This window comes from Canis lupus, chromosome 7 (genome assembly GCF_011100685.1).
Source record: "Canis lupus familiaris isolate Mischka breed German Shepherd chromosome 7, alternate assembly UU_Cfam_GSD_1.0, whole genome shotgun sequence".
NCBI lineage: Eukaryota > Metazoa > Chordata > Mammalia > Carnivora > Canidae > Canis > Canis lupus.
The window spans coordinates 75,263,878-75,285,064 of record NC_049228.1 but is presented as its reverse complement, the minus strand read 5'-3'; the positions used below and the strand labels follow the sequence as shown (position 1 = coordinate 75,285,064).

The 21,187-nt window shown below is 38.9% G+C and overlaps 1 protein-coding gene across 4 annotated transcripts in view; it reads right to left on the bottom strand.

Moving 5' to 3' along the window:
* Positions 1–20,431, bottom strand: part of ANKRD12 (ankyrin repeat domain 12) — a 123,347-nt gene extending 102,916 nt beyond the window's left edge. For 2 of the 4 annotated variants that reach the window (XM_038543847.1, XM_038543850.1), the window contains exon 1: positions 20,115–20,431. The gene's annotated coding sequence lies outside the window, so the exon portion shown is untranslated. Of the gene's footprint in view, positions 1–19,511; positions 19,640–20,114 lie in introns of those variants that run through there. The other 2 variants (XM_038543849.1, XM_038543848.1) reach the window with 2 other exon arrangements.
* Positions 20,432–21,187: the final 756 nt, after the last annotated feature.

The window sequence follows — 21,187 nt, the reverse complement described above, 5'->3', positions numbered from 1 at the left end:
AGCCATTCTATCAAGTGTGAGCAGATATCTCATTGTGGCTTTCATTTACATTTCCCTAATGATTAATGATGTTGAGCATTCTTTTGTGTACCTGTTGGCAACTTGCAGGTGGTCTTTGGAAAAATGTCTATTCAGATCTTCCTATTTTTAAATCGGATTTTTTTTTTTTTTGCTAGAGTTATAGGAGTTCTTTATAATTTCCAGATATTACTCCCTATCAGATATGATTTACAAATACTTTCTCCCATTCAGTACATTGCCTTTTCATTTTGTTGGTTTCCTTTGTTGTGCAGAAGCTTTTTAATTTGATGTAGTCTCACTTAAACAGTGAGACTTGCTTGCTTTTACTTTCAGTGTCAGATTCAATACCATTGCCAAGACCTATGTCAAGGAGCTTAAAATGCCTACGTTTTCTTCTAGGAATTTTATGGTTTCATGACTTAGGCTCTTTAACTTTGAGCGGATTTTTGTTTAGGATATAAGATAGTAGTCCAGTTCCCCCAGTACCATTTATTGAAGAGACTGTCCTTTCCCAGGTATATTCTTGGCTCCTCTGTTGTTGTAAATTAACCATGTATGTATGAGTTTATTTCTGGGTTCCCCACGCTGTTCCAGTAACCTCTGTGCCTCTTTTTATGCCAGTAACATACTGTTTTAATTACTAAAACTTTGTAATATAGTTTGAAATCAAGGAGTATGGGGCCTTCAGCTTTGGTCTTCCTTAAGACTACTTTGACTATTCGAGACCTTTTGTGGTTTCATAGAAATTTTACAATTTCTTTGTTCTATTTCTGTGAAAAGTGCCACTGGAAGTTTGATAGGGATTGCACTGAATCCATAGATTGCTTTGGCTAGTATGGACATTTTAACAATGTTGATTCCTCCAATCCATTAACACAGAATCTCTCTCCATTTGTGTCATCTTCAACTGCTTCCATTAATGTCTTCCAGTTTTCAATATACAGGGCCTTCACCTCTTTGGTTACATTTATTCTTAGGTAATTTTTTTGATGCAATTGTAAATGGGACTGTTTTCCAGATTTCTCTTTCTTATAGTTCATTATTAGTATACAGAAATGCAACAGATCTTGCATATTGATTTTATATCCCACAAATTTACTGAATTTATTTACTAGCTCTAACAGTTTTTTGGTAGACTTCTTTCTACATATTATGTCATCTGCAATGACAGTTTTACTTCTTCCTTTCCAATTTAAATATCTTTTATTTCTTTTTCTGGCCTAACTGCTCTGCCTAGGACTACATATACTGTGCTGAACAAAAACAGCAAGAATGGGCATCCTTGTCTTATTCCTGATTGTAGAGAAACACTTTCAATCTTTCATTGCTGATTCTGATGTTTGCTCTGAGCTTCTCACATAAAACCTTTATTATGTTGAGGTACATTACATCTATACCTGCTCTGTTGAATGTATTTTTTTTTTAATCGTAAGTGGATGTTGTATTTTGTCAAATGCTTTTCCTGCATGTATCGAGATAATACAAAGTTTTACCCTTCATTTTTCAATGGGCATTGACTGATTTGAGGATTTTCAACCACCCCCATATACCTGGAATAACTCCCATCTGATCATCAGGTATGATCCTTCAACACACTGTTCAATTTGATTTGCTAGTATTTGTTGAGAATTTTTGTTTGTACATTCACAACAGTGGTGGCAATTTTTCTTTTCTTGTGTTATCTTGTCTGGTTTTGGTATCAGGACAATTCTGGCCCCATAAAATTATTTTGGAAGAGTTCCTTCCTGTCGTATTTTGCGGAAGAGTTTGAGGACTGGTATTAATTTACTCTGAATGTTTGGTAATTGGTAACATGGAAGAGTGAAGCCATCTGTTTATAAGTCAACTTACCTTTTAACCCCCTTCACCTATTTTGCTCAGACCCCAATTCCCACCTCTGGCAACCAGCAATATGGTCGAAATATGGTCTCTATAAATCCATAAGCTTTGTGTTTTTTTGTTTTGTTTTAGATTTTACATGTAAGTGAGATCATATGGTATTTGTCTTTCTCTGACTTATTTTACTTAATGTAATGCCCACAAGGTCCATCCACATTGTTGCAAATGGCAAGACTTCATTCTTTTATTAAAGACTGAATATTTCATTGTACATACACACCACATCTTCATTTATCAATGGACACTTAGGTTGTTTCTGTACCATGGCTACTGCAAATAATGCTGCAATGAACATGGAAATGCATAAATCTTTTTGGGTTAGTGTTTTCATTTTCTTTGGAAAGATACCCAGAACCGGAATTACTGAATCATGCTGTAGGAAAGATACCCAGAACCGGAATTACTGAATCATGCTGTAGCTCTCTTTTCAATTTTTTGAAGAATCTACACACTGTTTTCCATAGTGATTGCACCAGTTTATATCCCCACCAACACTGCACAAGGATTTTCTTTTCTCCATATCTTCACAATCATTTGTTTTTTTTTTTTTTTTTTTTTTTTTAATTTTTTTATTTATTTATGATAGTCACAGAGAGAGAGAGAGAGAGGCAGAGACACAGGCAGAGGGAGAAGCAGGCTCCATGCACCGGGAGCCTGATGTGGGATTCGATCCCGGGTCTCCAGGATCGCGCCCTGGGCCAAAGGCAGGCGCCAAACCGCTGCGCCACCCAGGGATCCCCTGATTTGTTATTTCTTATAAGTTTATGGTTCTGTGGCATGAAGCAGATTCACCTATTGTGCAAACATCACCACTGATCATCTTCGGAACTTCTTCATACCCCAACTGAGCTCTATACCTACAGCAACTCCCTATTTCTACTCTTCCCAGCCACTGGTAACCACCATTTTACTTTGTCTCTATAAATTTAACTGTCTAGATACCATGTAGAACAGAAATCTTAATATATAGGTTTTTTTATGAGTGGCTTATTTCACTCAGTATGTCTTTAAAGTTCACCCACGTTGTAGCATGTATCAGAATTTCCTTCCTTTTCCTTGGTGAATATTACTCCATCCACTGCATGTATATACCACAATCTGTTACCCATTTATCTACGGATGGACATTCAGGTTGTTTCTACTTCTTCACTCCTGTGAATAATGCTATGAACACAAGTGTCAAATCGACTATACACAAAGTACTACCAAAAATATGTTTTTTATGCTTATTTTCTTTATGAATCTTTCCTTTTCCTTGAGGCTTAAACTTAAACTGTCTACGTCAAGACCAGAAAATATACTCACTCTTATTTCCTTTAACTTCTTTTGACATTTAGAAAAATATATTTTGTTTATTTATTCATGAGAGACAGAGAAAAAGACAGAGACATAGGCAGAGGGAGAACCAGGCTCTCCGGGGGGGAGCCTGATGCAGGACTCAATCCCAGGATCTTGAGGTCACAAACTGAGCCAAAGGCAGACGCTCAACCACTGAGCCACCCAGGAGCCCCTTCTTTTGACATTTCAACTCTTCCCATGTATCTGTAATGCCACTCTTTAGTAACAATCATATTCCTTTATATACCCAAATTGGTCTCTGGGCTTTCTTGTATGTTTCAGTACTCTGTCTTTCCGTTCTTGTACCAACACTCGATGGTTTAGTTTTGCTTTTTGCAAATGAGTATTTTATTTTTTATTTTATTTATAGTTTTGTATAGCTTTATAATAAATTTTAGTCCATCATTTTTTTTCTCAAAATTATCTTGCCAAATCTTATCAAATAAATTTTTGAATAATTCTGACAAGTTAAAAATGTTAATACCTGGGTCAAAGAAATAAACATAAAAATTAAGCCACAGAAATACCAGAGGAGCACCTGGGTGGTGCAGTCGGTTAAGCCTCTGACTCTTGGTTTCAGCTCAGGTTATGATCTAAGAGTTACGAGATCAAGCCCTGCATTGGGCTCCAACTCACTGTGTAGTCAGCTTCAGATTCTCTCTCCCTCTCATTCTGCCCCTCCTGCTCATGCTTATGCTCTCTCTCTCAAATAAGTAAATCTTAAAAAGGAAAAAAAAACTAGAAAAAATTCTTTAAGTTAGGTAAGTTCTTCTAAAATGTGATATAAATGCTGAAAGTCATTTTGTTAGAAATCCTAATTCTGTAAACTAGAAATGCAAATATCATAAACAGAAATCATACAACAAATGAAAACATTTGCAACACAAATGAAAGAGGACTAATAATCACTAAAAAAAAAAAAAAAAAGACAACTTAACTCCCCCGACCCCCAAGCAAGATACAGAGGCAGCTCAAGGAAAAAGAAACACAAATGTCGAATAAACACACAGAAGCATTCAAATCCAATTTTAAAACTATAAAACAAGACACCTTTTTCACTTAAAAGACTTGATTAAAGTCTTGATAAGATTGTGCTGACAAGGGTTCAAGGAAACTGGAATATTCATACACTGCTGCTGCTGCTGAAATTGGGATGACCTCTTTGGAGAGGAAGTTAGTGGAGTCTTCCAAAGAGCAAAACAAGCAACAAAAAAATAACGTAGTAGTATTTTCAAAATGTTAAAGGAAAGAATTTCAAACCAAAAATCTGTAATTAATCTAATCGAGTATTTAAAAGTGAGGATAACTAAAGATATTTTCAGGGATAAAAAGCCTTAGAATGTTTATGTACAAAAACCCTGTTGAAAGTGCTTTTATATAGGTACTCAAATACGAACTGAAATAAATCTATGAGAATACTATATGATACATGCCAGTAAGAGTGAGCAAATAACCTAATAGAACATATTTTATATAAAAAGGATGGATGGATGCTTGAAGAACACCCCTAACAATCTAGAACTAAAATTCAACAGAACATCAACATGGCTACTGGGAAACTAAGGGTAGAGGGTGGTGTGGAGCAGACCAGAGGAAAGTGAGAAAGTCATTTAAGTACTTGTTTACAGGTAAGATATGTACATTATACACACACACACACACACATATATATTTAGGATTAAAAAACTGTGGGGGGAATCCCTGGGTGGCTCAGCGGTTTGGCACCTGCCTTCGGCCCACAGCGTGGTCCTGGAGTCCCGGGATCGAGTCTCACATCGGGCTTCCTGCATGGAGCCTGCTTCTCCCTCTGCCTGTGTGTGTCTGCCTCTCTCCCTCTGTGTTTCTCATGAATAAATAAAATTTAAAAAAACAAACAAAAACAACCCCCCCCCCAAAAAAAAACCCACAAATAAACCAAAAAACTGATTGTGGAAAATAACTAGAAGTTTAGTAAACAGAATGTAAATAATTTCCAATGTGTTAATACAATAAATGAAAATGGATTAAACTTGTTAATGAAAAGGTAAGAGTCTGAGGCTGATAAAAATAAGATTCAGCAATATATTTTGTAAAAGAAACCACAAAAGGCTACTAAAAAGGTTGCAAATAAAAGGACAGGAAGAAGATGGATCAGGAAAAATAAACCAGGCAGCTAAGCTGGACTTTGTTTGCCTCATTCACATGAATAATTCAAACCCTTCCTGGTCTGGGCTCAACTCCCTGCCATTCCTGGGCCTGTGGATTCCACCAATGCATTAAAGCGCACAGTATCTGGAGTATCTGTTTCTTTTATAGGAAAAGGGGCTTCTCTCTGTTTTCTATTATGATTTTAAGTCCTTTTTCCATTTCAGGCACCTGCAGATTCCTCTTTCTAGTTTTCAAACTCAGCTGTGTATTTTTTATATTTTATTTTTATCTAGCATTCCCACATATCTGATAAAGAAGGGAGCTTCAGTCTACCATTTTGTCTGGAAGGCTCCAGAACAATCACTTTAAATACAATTGAAAACAAAATTAAAGTTACTTAAATTCTGCTATATTATAAAATCATACAACTCAACTGATAGACATGGAAAGTAATAAAATAATACCTAGCATAGTCCTTGCTACATATAAAATATTCAGATATTGCCCTCTAAATTTACCACTAATTTTATATTCTATCCAAAGAAAATAAAGATAGAACCAAAAGCATAGAATGAGAATTCCGTTTTTCCTGTTTCTGCTGCTTTAGGGGCAAAAATGCTTCCTCCAAAATTATTTTAGGAAACAAAAAAGGTAACTAGTAAAGGACCAAATTATAGCAACAGAATTCAATGATCCTTAAGAGTCATTCAGTTAGGAAAGTGACCATTACTTTCTCTAAATCCAAGATTCTAGTCTGACTTTTTGGTTGACCTTCATCATGTCTCAATATTCCTGTTTCTTCTTGAAAGTAATGTTAGGCTAGAGGACAATGAAGATCTCCTACTCTTCCAAAATTCTGATTCCAGAATAAAAGGTTTAGAATAATTTTACTCTAAATTCTATTTTTCTATGAATACAAAATTGATAGCTTAAATCATTAAAAAATTATGATATCCTTATTGCTGTTTTCCCCCCAGGCAAAAAAAGTATACAACAATCCATGTAAATAGTATTTCCTACTTAAAGACCATACAGCTTAATTCCCTCACATTTTAAAAATGGTTCTGAAAAAATAATGGAAAAGGCCTCACAATAAATGGCCATGTTTCTGGGATATTAACTGGACATTCTCCCTCCCCCCCACCATGTACTTAAATCATTTAAGGGAGAATTCAGTCTACAAAAGAGGAATTGTGCTTTCTTTATCATACTTTCCCTAAGTAAGCAATGGTTGACTTTCACCACAATATTTTCTGGCAGCTATTTCATAACATTTTCCCACAAAAATATAATGGTTGTATTCCAGATCAAGAAACTAAAATCATACATGACCAATTTAACCAACAGCATGCAAAGATGAAGATAAACAACCACATCCTTTAAAATAAACTATCCTCAACAATGTCCTTTAAACAATGTTTTTAAAAGTCCTTAAGTTTATGGTCTATTTTACACAGTTCTATATTAACTATTTTAATGATCACGTTCTACTTCTCTAATCTAAAAAATAAAAATTAAAAAATAATAAAATAGGTCAACCTTCCATTAGTTTGCTCTGGAGAACTATGGTGTCCTGGAGAAAGAATAATGAGATGACAGGTGACAGACTGCTTGAAACAGAGGTAAAGAGAAAGTAAGAGGCATTTTTTTTTTTAATGTGTTTTATGTTTTTAAACCCAGCCACCAAAATAGGAAAGGAAGTAAAATTCAGGACAGAAGCTCAGTCCTGTAAATAGAGGCTGCTTTTGGGTTGGTGCTGCTAAATATTATATCTTTCAGGAATCTGAGCTTGGCAGGTAATTCAGAAGACTATTCAAAGTAAATACAAGATAAATGGTCAATTTGGTTTAGCTGTATGTGTATGTTACCTTCAAAATTCCACAAAAATAAATCTATGGTACAAAATAAGAGTACTATTTTGATACCCCAAATGCCTGAAATATAAACAACCAATATGTACTAATCCCGGCAAAACATATTAGGAGAAATTTAGCAAAATGACTACTAGAAGACCTGAGTTCTCACTGTAACTCTAAGTTAAACCCGGGATCCCTGGGTGGTGCAGCGGTTTGGCGCCTGCCTTTGGCCCAGGGCACAATCCTGGAGACCCGGGATCGAATCCCACATCGGGCTCCCGGTGCATGGAGCCTGCTTCTCCCTCTGCCTGTGTCTCTGCCTCTCTCTCTGTGACTATCATAAATAAATAAAAATTAAAAAAATAAAATAAAATGAAGTCCCTTCCAGCTCTAAAATTCTACCATTCTTTATCTCCCCCAACTCTTTCCTCAACATATATAAATCGTGAAAACTATGTCCAACAAACATTGATCTAAAAGAACTGATTCTCCTCATAATTTCAAAAAAGGAATTAAGTATGTGATCTTAATCTATTTAACTACAGATACTTTCCTTAGCTATCATACCCAGATGCTCATGCAATTTTCAATCACTTAACATTTACTAAGCATCTATATGCTAAGCAATGGAACTAAAGATAAACAAGACACAATCCTAGCCTAAAGGAAATTTACTGTTTTTAAGGAATGAACGACAGGTTAATTACTATATGGAATAATAAATGTTACAGAAATAAGGCAACACTAACACAAAGAGATCACCCAACTCACATGCAGGTAAATGGGGGTATAGTTGGGGAATTTCAAGGAGAGGTAACACTAAGATGATCCTGAGGATGACGACCACCAGGCAGGTAGATATGGAGCTGCAGAGGGAAAAGGATAAGCATGTGCATAGGTATGGACACATACTCCACACAAGAAAGCAGGCCACACTGAGAGGATAGCAAAACTCGAAGTACAATGGGTAGAAAATGAATTTAAAGAAGTAGGAAGGGATCACATCATGAGGCACCTTGTGATTGTGTTGTTTGATCTTAATGACAAAAAGCAATTTAAAACTTTTAAAAAGGCAGTGACATAATTCAAGTAGTGTTTAGAAAGGCTGCTGGTGAAACTTTGGAAGACTAAAAGAAGTCAGATGAGAAACTAGGAAACCACTTAAAGTATAATGACCAGTTGTGAGATAAGGAGTAATAGTAAACAAGAGTAAGGAGGTTAGAATAATACCCATGTTTCTGGCTCCAGCAACAGAAAGTTGCTGAAAGTAATTTAAAGTAAGATAATTTAAGGGGCACCTGGGTGATTCAGTTGTTTGGGCATCCTACTCTTGATTTGGGCTTGGGTCATGGTATCAGGGTTATGGGATTGAGCCCTGCAGTGCCGCTGGGGCATCTGCAACATGCTCAGCAGGGAGTCTGATTAAGATTCTCTCCCTCCCTCTCTGCTCCTCCCCCAGACACATGTGCACACTCTCTCTCCCAAATAAAGAAATAAATCTTAAAGAAAATAAAAGAAGCAATTAGCATTTTTCTGTTGTATTTATCTTCTAACAGTAGCAACTAATAGCTGAAATTTAAAAAAAAAATCTCATTACTTTATTAGACAATACTTACAAAAGATATTAGTGGTAAAAAGATGTTTTCGACACTGTCAAACACTGGACCATAAAGGACCACATTCTAAAAATACATTCAAACTTTTTAAAGAATATAATATAGGCAGTGTGCTTACAACGATCTATTTGCCACGGGTATCTAATATACTATGTATACACTTATTTCCAGAATCATTAAGATGTATTATATAAAACAGTCATCTGCAATTGAGAGAGTTGGCATAAATACCTTCTAAAGTTCAAAGATTCTAAAAATGAGTTGCTGAGTTACCGACCTCTTTCTTAGCCCTATAGGGTTCTAAATTGTGCAACTTCCCTAGACCAGTAGAGGGCTGCAAGAGCTCAGAGAAAACGATTAGGTGTAGCATTCCTCGCATGGCTGGCATGGGGGATGAAAAAAATTACTGATGGCTAAACTAGAAATCTATTAGCTAATTTGTATTCACTGCACTGTCAACAGATTCTAAAGGGGGTCAGGGGGTAACTCCCCAAATCCTGAAACTGGAAACGCTCGTTATTAAGGATTTTGCCACCAGCTCCTTTCTCTTCCATCAAAATGTTAAAGTTTGAGGCCAAGTAAAATCTCACCAATGTACAAAACTTAGGAGGAAATCAGTCAATCAAAATGAGGTAGCAAATCACCACTTCCTTTGAGACCGACTACTCTACACTGCTGCTACCACACTATTCTTCTTAAAATAATTATGTTGTTAGATTATTCTCACGTCTAACTTATCAATTCTGTTCTGCAAATAGAACAGTGATGAAATCTAACTTTCCCTTGCCTATATTTTAAGGCAGATTTTTACCTCACATAGTCTTACTTTCAACTCCCCTTCTCAGACCACTCTTACTGTCATATGCAATATGCAATAAAGTTAAAATGTAGAGTTCATGGTGAACTGTGAAGAAAGAAATTACATAGGTCTAGAGAAAGGGAAATGTCACTGTTGGGAAGTTTGTACAAAGGGAGATAGGGATTCCCTTGAGGGAGTGAGGAAATGGATTCAGGAAAAGTATATAGAGGGCTTCCACTAGTTCGTAATGTTTAATTCTTAAGCTGGTGATAGGTACCCAGGAAGTTCATTATGCTGTTTCCTGTACCTTTTACATTATTTAAAGTATTTCAAAATAAAAAGGTTTTGATATTTTAACTTTGCCCCCTTCTCCTGCTCCTCAAAGGACAAGCAGCTGATCTTTGCAATATAAATCTGGTGCCATTCTAAATACACCTCACAGTTTGTTTGTTTAGTTTTAAAGATTTTATTTATTTATTCATTAGAGAGAGAGAGAGAGAGAGAGGCAGAGACACAGGCAAAGGAAGAAGCAGACTCCATGCAGGAGCCTGATGTGGGACAGGATCCCAGGACTCCAGGATCACACCCTGGGCCAAAGGCAGGATCCCACACCTCACAGTTTAATCTCAAGCAACGATCTCACTTTTATTGCTTTCATTTAAAATGACAGGGCACATATTTTACCTTTTTTTTTTTTAAGATTCTATTTATTTATGAGAGAGAGAGAGAGAGAGAGAGAGAGAGAAGACACAGGCAGAGGGAGAAGCAGGCTCCATGCAGGGAGCCTGATGTGGGACTCGATCTCAGAACTCCAGGATCATGCCCTGGGCTGAAGGCAGGTGCTAAACTGCTGAGCCATCCAGGGATCCCCACATATTTTACTTTTAAATGGAAGGTTTTTTTTTAAGATTTTATTTATTCATTCATGAGAGACACGGGGGGGGGAGGGGGGGAGAGAGAGAGAGAGAGAGAGAGAGAGAGAGAGAGAGGAGCAGAGACAGGCAGAGGGAGAAGCAGGCTCCATGCAGGGAGCCTGACGTGGGACTCAATCCCAGGTCTCTAGGATCACACCCTGGGCTGAAGGTGGCGCTAAATCGCTGAGCCACCTGGGCTGCCCAAAATGGAAGTATTTTTAATTGTTTAGATAATTTGGTGTAATTTTAACACCAGCACATAAAAATATAAGAAATTTAGGATAAAGGCCATGGCATAAAAGAAACAGAATAGTTCACAAGAATCACTGCTTCTATTCTACGCAAGTCTTTGATCCTGAAACTCACCTTTATCTATGCCCAAACTCTTTATGGAGTTAGAGAAACTGCTGAAATTAGTACCTTGAAAGAGCAATGTTAGTGGAAGCATTAAATTATTTCTAATCTGCATACCACACTATTCCTCCCCTGACCCAACTATACCATGGGTTGTAACACTGCTTCAAACTGGAGCCAAAATTTATAGCTTCCATATGACTTCACACCAGGGTTGAAATTTCAGTCCTTATCTGTAACTTCACTTTTTCTGTACCCTGCATACTCTCCAACATAAACCTACTTACTATACGACACCCAAGAATTCAGGATAACATATTTCAAGGCATTTAAAAGAAAACATGCTCTAAACCGGCTCAGAGTAATATATGTACATGTTACTGGTAGCTCTTTTGGCCACACTAACTTAGAATTATAAACTGGTTCCTTACCAAAGTATACTGAAGAGAATAAGGAAAAATACGATAATGCTAACTTACCACAGCAGAGTAAATTTAATGTATTAAAATAACTGTAAGAAAGTAACAAGAAAAGGGTAGTATTATGAAAACTCCAATCCCCATGGGAAGGCATACATGCATGTTTTGTTTCACTTTTAAAAGAAAACATTTCTGGATAGGTAACCACACAAATGTTATAAAGCGGGGGGCAGGGGAGGCAAATCCCACTGAAAGTGCCAATATTAAAGAGCTTTGTCTATCAAAAGGAAACATTACTATACTATATTGCTTTAACCTATCAAAAGGAAATATTACTATACTATAGTATAGTATAATATATACTATAATATATAATACTATAAAAATAATACCTAAAAACACAAGTTTAGGACTATTTAAGAATATGATTCTAGATCAAAATTGAACTTAAATTTTCAAGTCAGTGATTCTTAGTCTCTTTTGGACATACCTATTTCAGACTCTGAAGGCATATTCACTAAGGAATTTGCAATGTAATTTCAAAATGTTTACAGAACCTCTAATTATGGATCCTTGCTTTAAATAACTATGTCTTCCTGCTAGATTTTATGCTCCATGTAAGAAGAGAATGTCTTCTTCAGATATATGCTTAGAGCATTGGGACATAAAACCTTAAAACCTAACAACCTTATTACTGAACTTGGGTCTTATTGAATTCCACACAATGTCTACAATCATTCTAAGAAAATCTGCACTATATCATTTTCATCTTGCAAATTCATTTTCATTAAGTCCCTCATCTTAGTAATCTCATGTACTACTCGTCTTTTCTTCCTTAGCCTTCTTATGCCAATCAAACCATTCTTCTGTCACTGGCATTGGGGTGGTTCTCGGTCATTCGATAAATATACAATGACTCGTTACAGTGTGATGAAATTCGTTTGAGTGTACAATACTGAACAAGATAAACACCATCTATGTCCTTGCAGGGCTTACTATGCTCCTGTGTATACCAACCAGAAAGCAATTTAGATGTTTAAGAATAATACAATCCTGGGATACCTGGGTGGCTCAGCCGATTAGGTGTCGACTCTTGGTTTCAGCTCAGGTCATGATCTCAGGATCATAGGACTGAATCTCACCTCTAGCTCTATGCTCAGTGAAGAGTCTGCTTGTCCCTCTCCCTCTGCTCCTTTCCAGCTCATGCTCTCCACTTCTCTCAAATAAATTAATTCTTTAAAAAAAATACTGTCCTATTTCATATGCAGTTTTGTTCACTGAGTATAAACCCTTAAAAAAGACAGAGACCATAATACTGTCTTTGCTTGTCCCAAACACCTGTCTCAACAGTGATAAATGCAATGCTGCTCATAGAAATATTTATTTAAAATTTAACTATGAAATGTTTACAATATTATATCCATGATATTTGTTCAACTTGAAAACCCAGAAAAGATAAAAATTCTAGTTACTTTCAAATTCAATACCCAGAGATAAACTACTACACTGTCAAACTAGATCATTCAAATCCTTTCACTCTTCAAAAAAATCCATAATCCAGAACACAAAATAATTACTTTTCCCTAAAAGGGAAAAAATTTATCTATTACTTTATCTCTTTTTTCTTTTAATATCACTAACTTCTTTAAAGGTGTAGTTCTTGAGGAAACAACACAGTCACAGATTTTAATCGAATCAAATCTCTAAAATGGGAATAAGATAGAGAGTGCCTGGCTGTCTCAGTAGGCAGAACATGTGACTCTCGATCTCAGAGTCGAGTTTGAGCCCCATATTGGGTGTAGATTTCTTAAAAATAAAAAAATGGAACAAGATAAACTTCACAAAGTCACTGTAAGGAGCGAATGAAAAGCTATATAGAGGGACTATTACCAATCACAGATCATTTGTAATTACACCTGTACAAGTTAACAGGCACTCCATAATGAACATGACTTAAATGTGAGACACTCCAGTTTTCCCCTAAGCTCAAAGGATTCCCACTGTTTCAGCTCCATCTTCCCTAACATCAAAGTTCACAAAAGTTATAGGCTGGATAAATTCTTGGACTAGAGGTGTGAAGGTATAATAAGAGAGTCCAAAGAGTTATCATCTCAATAAGGTAACAATTTGCAGAGAGCCAGTTTCTTCTGGGGTTTGCTAAAAGGCTGTAAAATCCAAGTTCTGATACAAATGATTAATTAGAAAAAATATTAAAAAAAAAAAGAAAAAATATTTATAGCATATAGAAGGTTAACAATCTCTAATAAACAAAGAATATCCAGAGGGGGAGGTTGGAGAATTGGTAACCCTTTTATTACATAGTTTTTTACTTTAATAATATGCATATATTCTTTTTGTAATTTAAAAACACCCTAAAAGTTTTCAAAGTTGTTTAAATTCTTGATTGCCACTCCTAGAAGTTTTCAATAAGAAGGAACAAAGAAGACAGAAAAATGTCCAAAGAATATGAAGTGTCAGTTCACAGAAGAGAAAATGAAAATGATTATTTCCTGATATATTAGCTAATGATCTAAATTACCAAAATCAATATTCATACCATAATTAAAGACAAAAGCCTTGAAATACAAAGTGTAAGCAGTAACACTTAAATCTAATAACAAAAATGTAAATTGTCAACCAACTACAGATAGGTATATTTTTCACTGGGTTTTTGCAAAGGCAAAGGAACACTAGCATCTAAAGGGGAAGGAGGAGCCCCGAAGGAGAGAAGGGACAAAGGAAAGGAAGAATGAGTAAGCCAATTTGCTGTCAAACATTCTTGTTTACTTTCAATGATATGAGGACAAACAGAAACTCAGTAAAAAGGTATTTTTATCCTGTTCAACTGCAGCTTAAAGAGAACAAGAGAACACTCATCTTTATTCTTGGGATGTTTTAATGAACACCTGGAAGACAGGAATAATTTCTGAAGGTTGAATAACCACCACTGGATGACCTACTTCAATGTAAATCTATGAATGAATGAATTAGCTTGATCTTAAGAAAAATTTCTTGTACAGCAACAAACTTGTATTTATACAGCACTTATAAATTTCAAGTTAGATCTTGAGTACTGGTATCTCAAGTTGGAGATATTTCAGTGACATCCTTTTAAAGTATTTTTATAACTAGGTATTTAAGATCTCTACTCTCATCACTGATTAACATAACGGATCTGAAGATATCTAACACTACCTCAAGTACAGAAGCTCAATAAAAGTTCTTTTTCTTGATCACCAAGTAACTTTCAAATACTCAAAATTAAACTCTGGTAAAAAGGACTTATTTTAACTCAGAGGTTACAAGACTTTACTACAGAACAACAGAATGTAACAAAGCTTTCTTTTTAGTTATAATATTTTTGTATAAATTGAAGTTGAAAACATTCTGTAAAACTTTTAATGTTCTCAATCACCACTTATTAGTAAAGTGGTATAAAGAATGTTTTCAGTATTTACTCCTACCTTTCTTAAGTTTCAGAAAAGGTGTAACAAAATAGAAAGAAGGCTGTGTGTACAATGTGTCTTTGGTATAAAGGAAAATAAAAATATGTGTTTCTTCTTTCTTCCTTTAGATGTTAATACTTCTCTTTCTTGAGTGAATTTCAAGAGTCTAGCATTTGCCAGAGAATTTTAACCTGGTTCCTATCCATGGTTCAACATCATCAGGTTAGCTGATGTTTTCCTGATCTCAGAGTAGTTGTGAAACTGAAAGGATCTGAAGTAAAAAAGTACTTCATGAACAGGGGCACCGGAGTGGCTCAGTCAGTTAAGCATCCAACTCTTGATTTCGGCTCAGATCATGATCTCAGGGTGCTGGGATCCAGCCCCCATGTTTTTGTATTCAGGCTCCCCACTCAGCAGAGTCTGATAGAGGATTTTCTCCACACTTCCCACCCCCGTGCTTGCATGCGACTCACGCTCTCTCAAATAAATCTTTTTTTTTTTTTTTAAAGTACTTCATGAACTACACAGCACCATATTTCTTACATACTATTATCTTGTATAGAGTCAATACAGCTATTTCTAGGAAGAGGGAACCACACATGCAGTTTTTGTTCTCTATTAGAATTCAGGAGACAGACAAAACTCCTATGTAGGAGGAAGAACAATCCGGAATCTGAAAAGCTACAAGATTCTCTCACCTCTTTCAAGCAACAAAGTAGTTTAAAAATATGTTATTTGGGGGCACCTGGCTGGTTCAGTCGAAGAGCATGCAACTCAATCTTGGGGTTGTAAATTTGAGCCCCATTTTAGGTACAGACATTGCTTAATTTTAAAATTGAAAAAAAATCTTTAAGAAAGTGGAAAAAATATGATACTCATCACAAATATTGTGATATTTCCACTAATTATGGCCCAAATACAAACCAAAAGTCATAAAAGTAAACTATATATATTGAAACAATTTTAGTGCAATAAGTAAATATTAAGGGATTGGCCAAAGAATAGACAATATTTGAGATACCAAAGAAAAAGAAATTATTTCCACCTTATAACTTGTGGCTTTATCTTTTCTACTTATCTCAATCTGGAAGCATTTCTGTGTTTAAAGTTAATTTTTCTAAGAATTTCAGTGTTTGAATTTCTTAGCATTTTGGAAGGTCTCAATTGGAAAATCAAGTCTTGGATGCTATTTTTCTAAACTGGACAAATTTACTATTGATGGATCTATTCCTTTATAAAAGTCCTTAATGAGTTTGGTTAGTGATCTTTTTCTCTCCAGGCACTATGATTAAATATGTTTCTTTATAAAAATGGCACCAACATAAAGGTGGAGTTTGTTAAAATCGCCTCTTGTAATGTTAACAACCACAGTCCTTCTGTAGCTGGTGAGATTCATTTGCTTCTGACAACTACCATAAAAAACCCCAATAGTCATCTCAACATCTCAGAAAAGGCCTGCTGCCTACCTTCCAGGATTCTCATGAAGTATTTACTTTTCTTTTTGTTTTTCTGACCAACACAATAGAAGGTAGAATATCTGGCCCTCATTTTCATGAAGTCTGAAATTTAAGAAACACTGCCTTAAAACTTTGCAAAATCAGCTAAACACTCTTAATTAGAGACAGAGCACAGACAAATGGTTTAGAACAGGAATACAGTCTTGTCACTTTTTTAATGTCTGTGAATATCTACACAAAACAGTTTAAAGCCTCACTTTCCTCAACCTCTGTGTTAGAATAATAATAGTATCTATTTAACAGGGTTATTTTGAAAATTTTAAATATTCTACATAAAACATTGAACAGATAATTCATATTCTAAGTGCTCAATCAATGTTTATCATAACTTTTAGCTTCAAGATTACAGGTAATCTATGTAATATTATAATAAACAATACTGAGATATTGTTTTCCAGTGTTATCAATTTAAAGCACTAGAAGAAAAGGTCTTTAAACATAAGAGTGAGAGCCAGCAAACAAAAAATCTGGACATTTCTATATATTTAGATGTACAAGATAACCTTAACACAAACCATTCAAAGAGAAGTTTATAAAGGAAATTATCTCCTGTTATTGCCATATGTGGAAACTAGCAACAGACAAATTAACATTGCAACTAAGATACTTTCACTATTACTTTTTAAAAGCCACTGTTAAACAGATTATGCATGCATGAGTGTAAATGAGAATGTTTTCAAATGCTATATGGAGAAACTTCATATTCTCCAGAGGAAGTCAAGCTCTAACAACTGCAATATTTAAAATGTTCGTAAGAGGCTTTACTAAGATTAGAACTAAGTGGGGATCAGAAAATGTATCTACAGGGAGTTATAATCTGTAAAACAGCAGGTGCTGGAAACAATAAAGCTAAGGCTAAGCAAAAACCTAGGGATCAGACACCTTGTTTCACGGTAAGACTGTATTTATTTTTTAAATATTGCCACAAAAATATTGCCACTTTTTGTATCTATAAAAGTTTATAGTAAGCCTCGTGCTTTTCATATGTAATCGCATTTGTTCCATCCAACAACCTCGTAAATTATTTAGGAAAATTACTTTTTATAGATTAAAAAGGTTCTGAAAGTTAACGTGATTTGTCAAGAACCACAGTTAGGAAGTAATAAATCAAGTGATTTTTTTTTTCTTAAATCAGGAATCCAAACTGAGAACCTCTCATTTATATTTCAATATTCTTTCCACTACTCCATAAAGCTACTTTCTAAAGACAGAGGCGTTAGCATTTTCAAAGAAGGAATCTCTAGGCCCAAACGACACACTTTTTAAATAGGCTGTAGCGACTTGGGTAAGTCATTTCACCTTACCAGGACTTTATTTTCTCTTGAGGAAAACAGACTAGAAAATTTGAGGTCCCTTCCAGTTCTAAGGACAAATCACCATGACTATACCCTTTACACAATACAGGCATTTTAGAAATACATGTTAATTTTAGCAACAAGTTCAAAATCACAAAGTACTGTGAATAGCTTTTAAGCAACCTATTCCAATTGTCAGACAAAATTTTCATGCCTTTCTGATAAGACACTGCTTCAGTATCATCAAGTTTATATACAGTACACAGTCTAAACCTCTTATTGGCTGTGATGGAAATAATCTCTCAGATCATTCTCTTTTTAGACTGTAATAATGCTCTTAAAACAAGAATGAAGAAAATTTAACTACCAGTCAGCTACTGCCAACAAATTGAGTATTTTTACTGTTATTCTTACTCCTTAGAATAAAAATCTCTTTTCCAACAAAGTGTCTTTCAAATATCCCACCACCATTTTCTACAAGCTACCTCAGAAAACTATCACATTTTCCAGTAACTTCTACAGGAAAAAAAAAAGAGAATACATAAACACCTTGACCAAAAAAAAAAAAAAAAAAAAAAAAAAAATCTTCCTTTTAAATTCATTCCACTGAGTAGGCACTGGTCTCCAAACAAAATTCAAGTGTTTTTTTTTTTCTTCTTCTTTCCTTCCTGATATACAAGAACTAAAACCAGAGACTGAACAACTACTAAGTTCTTTCATCATCGGAATATTTTAGTTCTCTTCATTCTTCCTCATATATTCCTCACGGAATACTCATCCCCAGATTTTCACTTTGCCAGCTCTGCTTGCTCATATAACCACCCTAATCACAGAGATGAAAAACACTAAAGGAATCCTGCTTTTTTCTTTCTTTCTTTTTTTTTTTTTTTACTCTATTCCTTCCATGAATACCACTTAACACTTAGATTTTAGTTCATTTTAATACCTCGTCTGCCCCTAAAATAGAACACATACCCCGAATACCTAAGTTTGACTTTAGCCAAGCCGGCTGGAGACCTTCCTCTAAAAGAAATTTAGTTAGTACTTGTGTCAACTATAAAAACCTTTCTCTTCTTGCCTATAATCTCCTGGGGAAACATTATCAGTCTTTAAAAAAAAAATTTTTTTTTTTTTTTTTTTTTGCGTTTAGCCCAAATTAAAGACTTTCCCCAACAAGACAGGTTAATACAATGACCTGATCTTACACAGTCAACACTATCTCAATTTGTTTTTAAGCCACTTGGCACCAACAGAGCGTATGTTCTGCCAGTTCTGAGCTAATCTCCAGGAAAGCCTTTGTATAATGACTGAAGAAACTGAAACAGATCAGTGCCCAAGATTTTTTAACAGCCTACTTGAGCATATGTTTTTAATAAAGTCAATTTATTTTAAAAGAGCAGTTTTACCGGTTCGCCTTCCTTCCTAATTTACGTAAACCATTTTCAAATAAAAAAGGAGTCCATGACTAAGAACACAGACAGGTTCACCTCAACTTCGGGATCACACATAATTCCAAGGCTTCACACATCACTGAATCTGCAACCCGTTTCCATCGCGTCCGCAGTTTAGCCGCGGGTGTCCGGGGGAAATTACAATGTCAACGACTGCACTGCTTAAAAGGTTCCCTACGGTTTCGATTGGTGCAATAGGGGTAACTTCCCATCCCAAACTGCTTCTTACTGTTATTATTAAAACAGCTGTCAGCTGGGCTTCGGTAACCTCTTTGTACAACCGTTTATTCCACGCTTTGGGATCCTCGAGGATGCGTCACACCATATCCTCCCTCAAAATGAGCTCTAAGAGCCTGACGTGCTCCAAGGGTCCACGGACACCATTCGAAGGGGCACTTGCAGCAGCGCGAAGCGCCCCGACTGCCCACTGCGGCAGAGAGCGCTTACGGGGGCACTTACGACAGAACCGCAGCGCGCCGCTCTCCTTCCCCTTCGGACTCCCGAGCTGGCAGCTTCCCGGCTGCCCCTCGCTCGTCCTCTCCCAGGACCCCGGTACCTGCGACGCTCCCTCCCGCTGGGGCCGCAGCGGTCGCCCGCGCCCGCGCCCGCGCCCGCACCCCGGCTCCCCGCGGACCGACGGACGGACGGACGGGCGGACGGGCGGGCGCGCGCGGCGGCCTGGGCGCGCCCCCCGCCCCGCCCCGCCCCGCCCCGCCCCGCCCCGCCCCGCCGGGTCCGGCCGCCGCACGCCGCCGGCGCCCTCTCGGGCCGCGCACACTCGCACGCACACGCTCCTCCCGGCCCCGCCATGTTCCGGGAGGCGGCGGCAGCCCAACCCCGGCAGCGGCGGCGGGGGGGCGCCCCGCCGGGTCCCCCCGCACCGCCCTCGCCCCGCTGGCAGCTCGCGCCGCGCCGCGGCTCCTCGCGGCTCCGGGAGGGGCGGCGGCGGGCGGGGCGGCCCCGCGCCCCGGCCACTAACGGCCTGTCACTGTCAGGCCGGCGGCGGCGCGGGGCGGCCGGACCGGGCGGCACGCGGCAGGGAGGGCCTGGCGCGTCCCCTACCTTGCTCCGGGGAGGGGGGACGGGAGCAGCGCGGAACTGAGGGGTCTCCTCCCAGGCGCCGGGGACGGGGCTCGAAACCGCGCCCCTCCTTCCTCCTCGCCTGTCGCCACGCCCCCCTCACCCTCACGGCCCCGAGGCACGATCGGCGCAGGAGGGTTCACCCCCTGAACGAGTGCCCCGGTGTTGCCGTCGCTGTCGTTGTCTTCGTCGCCGCTGCAACCGCCACGAACGCCGCGGAGGCCGGGCTTGAAAACATCTCCGGTCTCCGTCCGTCTCTCACCACAACCTCCTCGCTCCCAGGACAGCGCCGCCCGGCGATTGGCTGCGACGCGGGCACGTGACTCGGCGGGCACGGGACGGGCGGCGTGAGCGCCCCGCCCCCGGCGCCCGCCCGCCCCTTCCGCCGGCCCCTCCCCGCGGCCCCCGCCGCTCTTTCAGCGCCGCGGAGAAGCTTCCCGAGCCGCGGGGCGGAGGAGGCGGAAGGTACCAAGTAGGGGGCGGCGGGGGTGCGGGCCGGAACTCCTTGTCCTCGCCCCACCCAGGCGTCGCCGTCTGCCTCGCGGTCGCCGGGCCCTAGCCGGAGGGGGGATCTAGGGAAGCGCCGGAAAGCCGCGCGGGCTCCGCAGACGCTGCGGGGCCACACGGCTCTGCCGTCGCTCTTTGTGCGGACCGTGGCCGTAGCTGTGACTGGAAACTTCTGGAAATGGCGGCGGCGGCGAAGAAGAGGCTGAACGCAGGGTATCCACAGGTTATTTTTGCAGGGCGGGTGGGCGAGTTTGTGAGGTGGGACCCCGGAAAATATGTGCCGGACGCAGAGGCGAGGCGTGTCCCCCGTAAATTCGCGGCTGCAGACGGCTGGGCCGGGGCGCCCGGAGAGCGGGGCGCGGCGGCGCGCGGCGGGGTCCGTGCGCCACTGCGCTTGCGCCCCGGAGAGGCCCGGACGCGTGTCGGGAACTCGGCTGGGCCGCGGCGCGCCTGCCACACCTGCGCCGGTTAACGTGCACCTGCTGCGCGCACCCCGCGAACCCCACCGTGCCGCTCTCCCAGTCACACCTCGCAGGGACCTGCTTTCA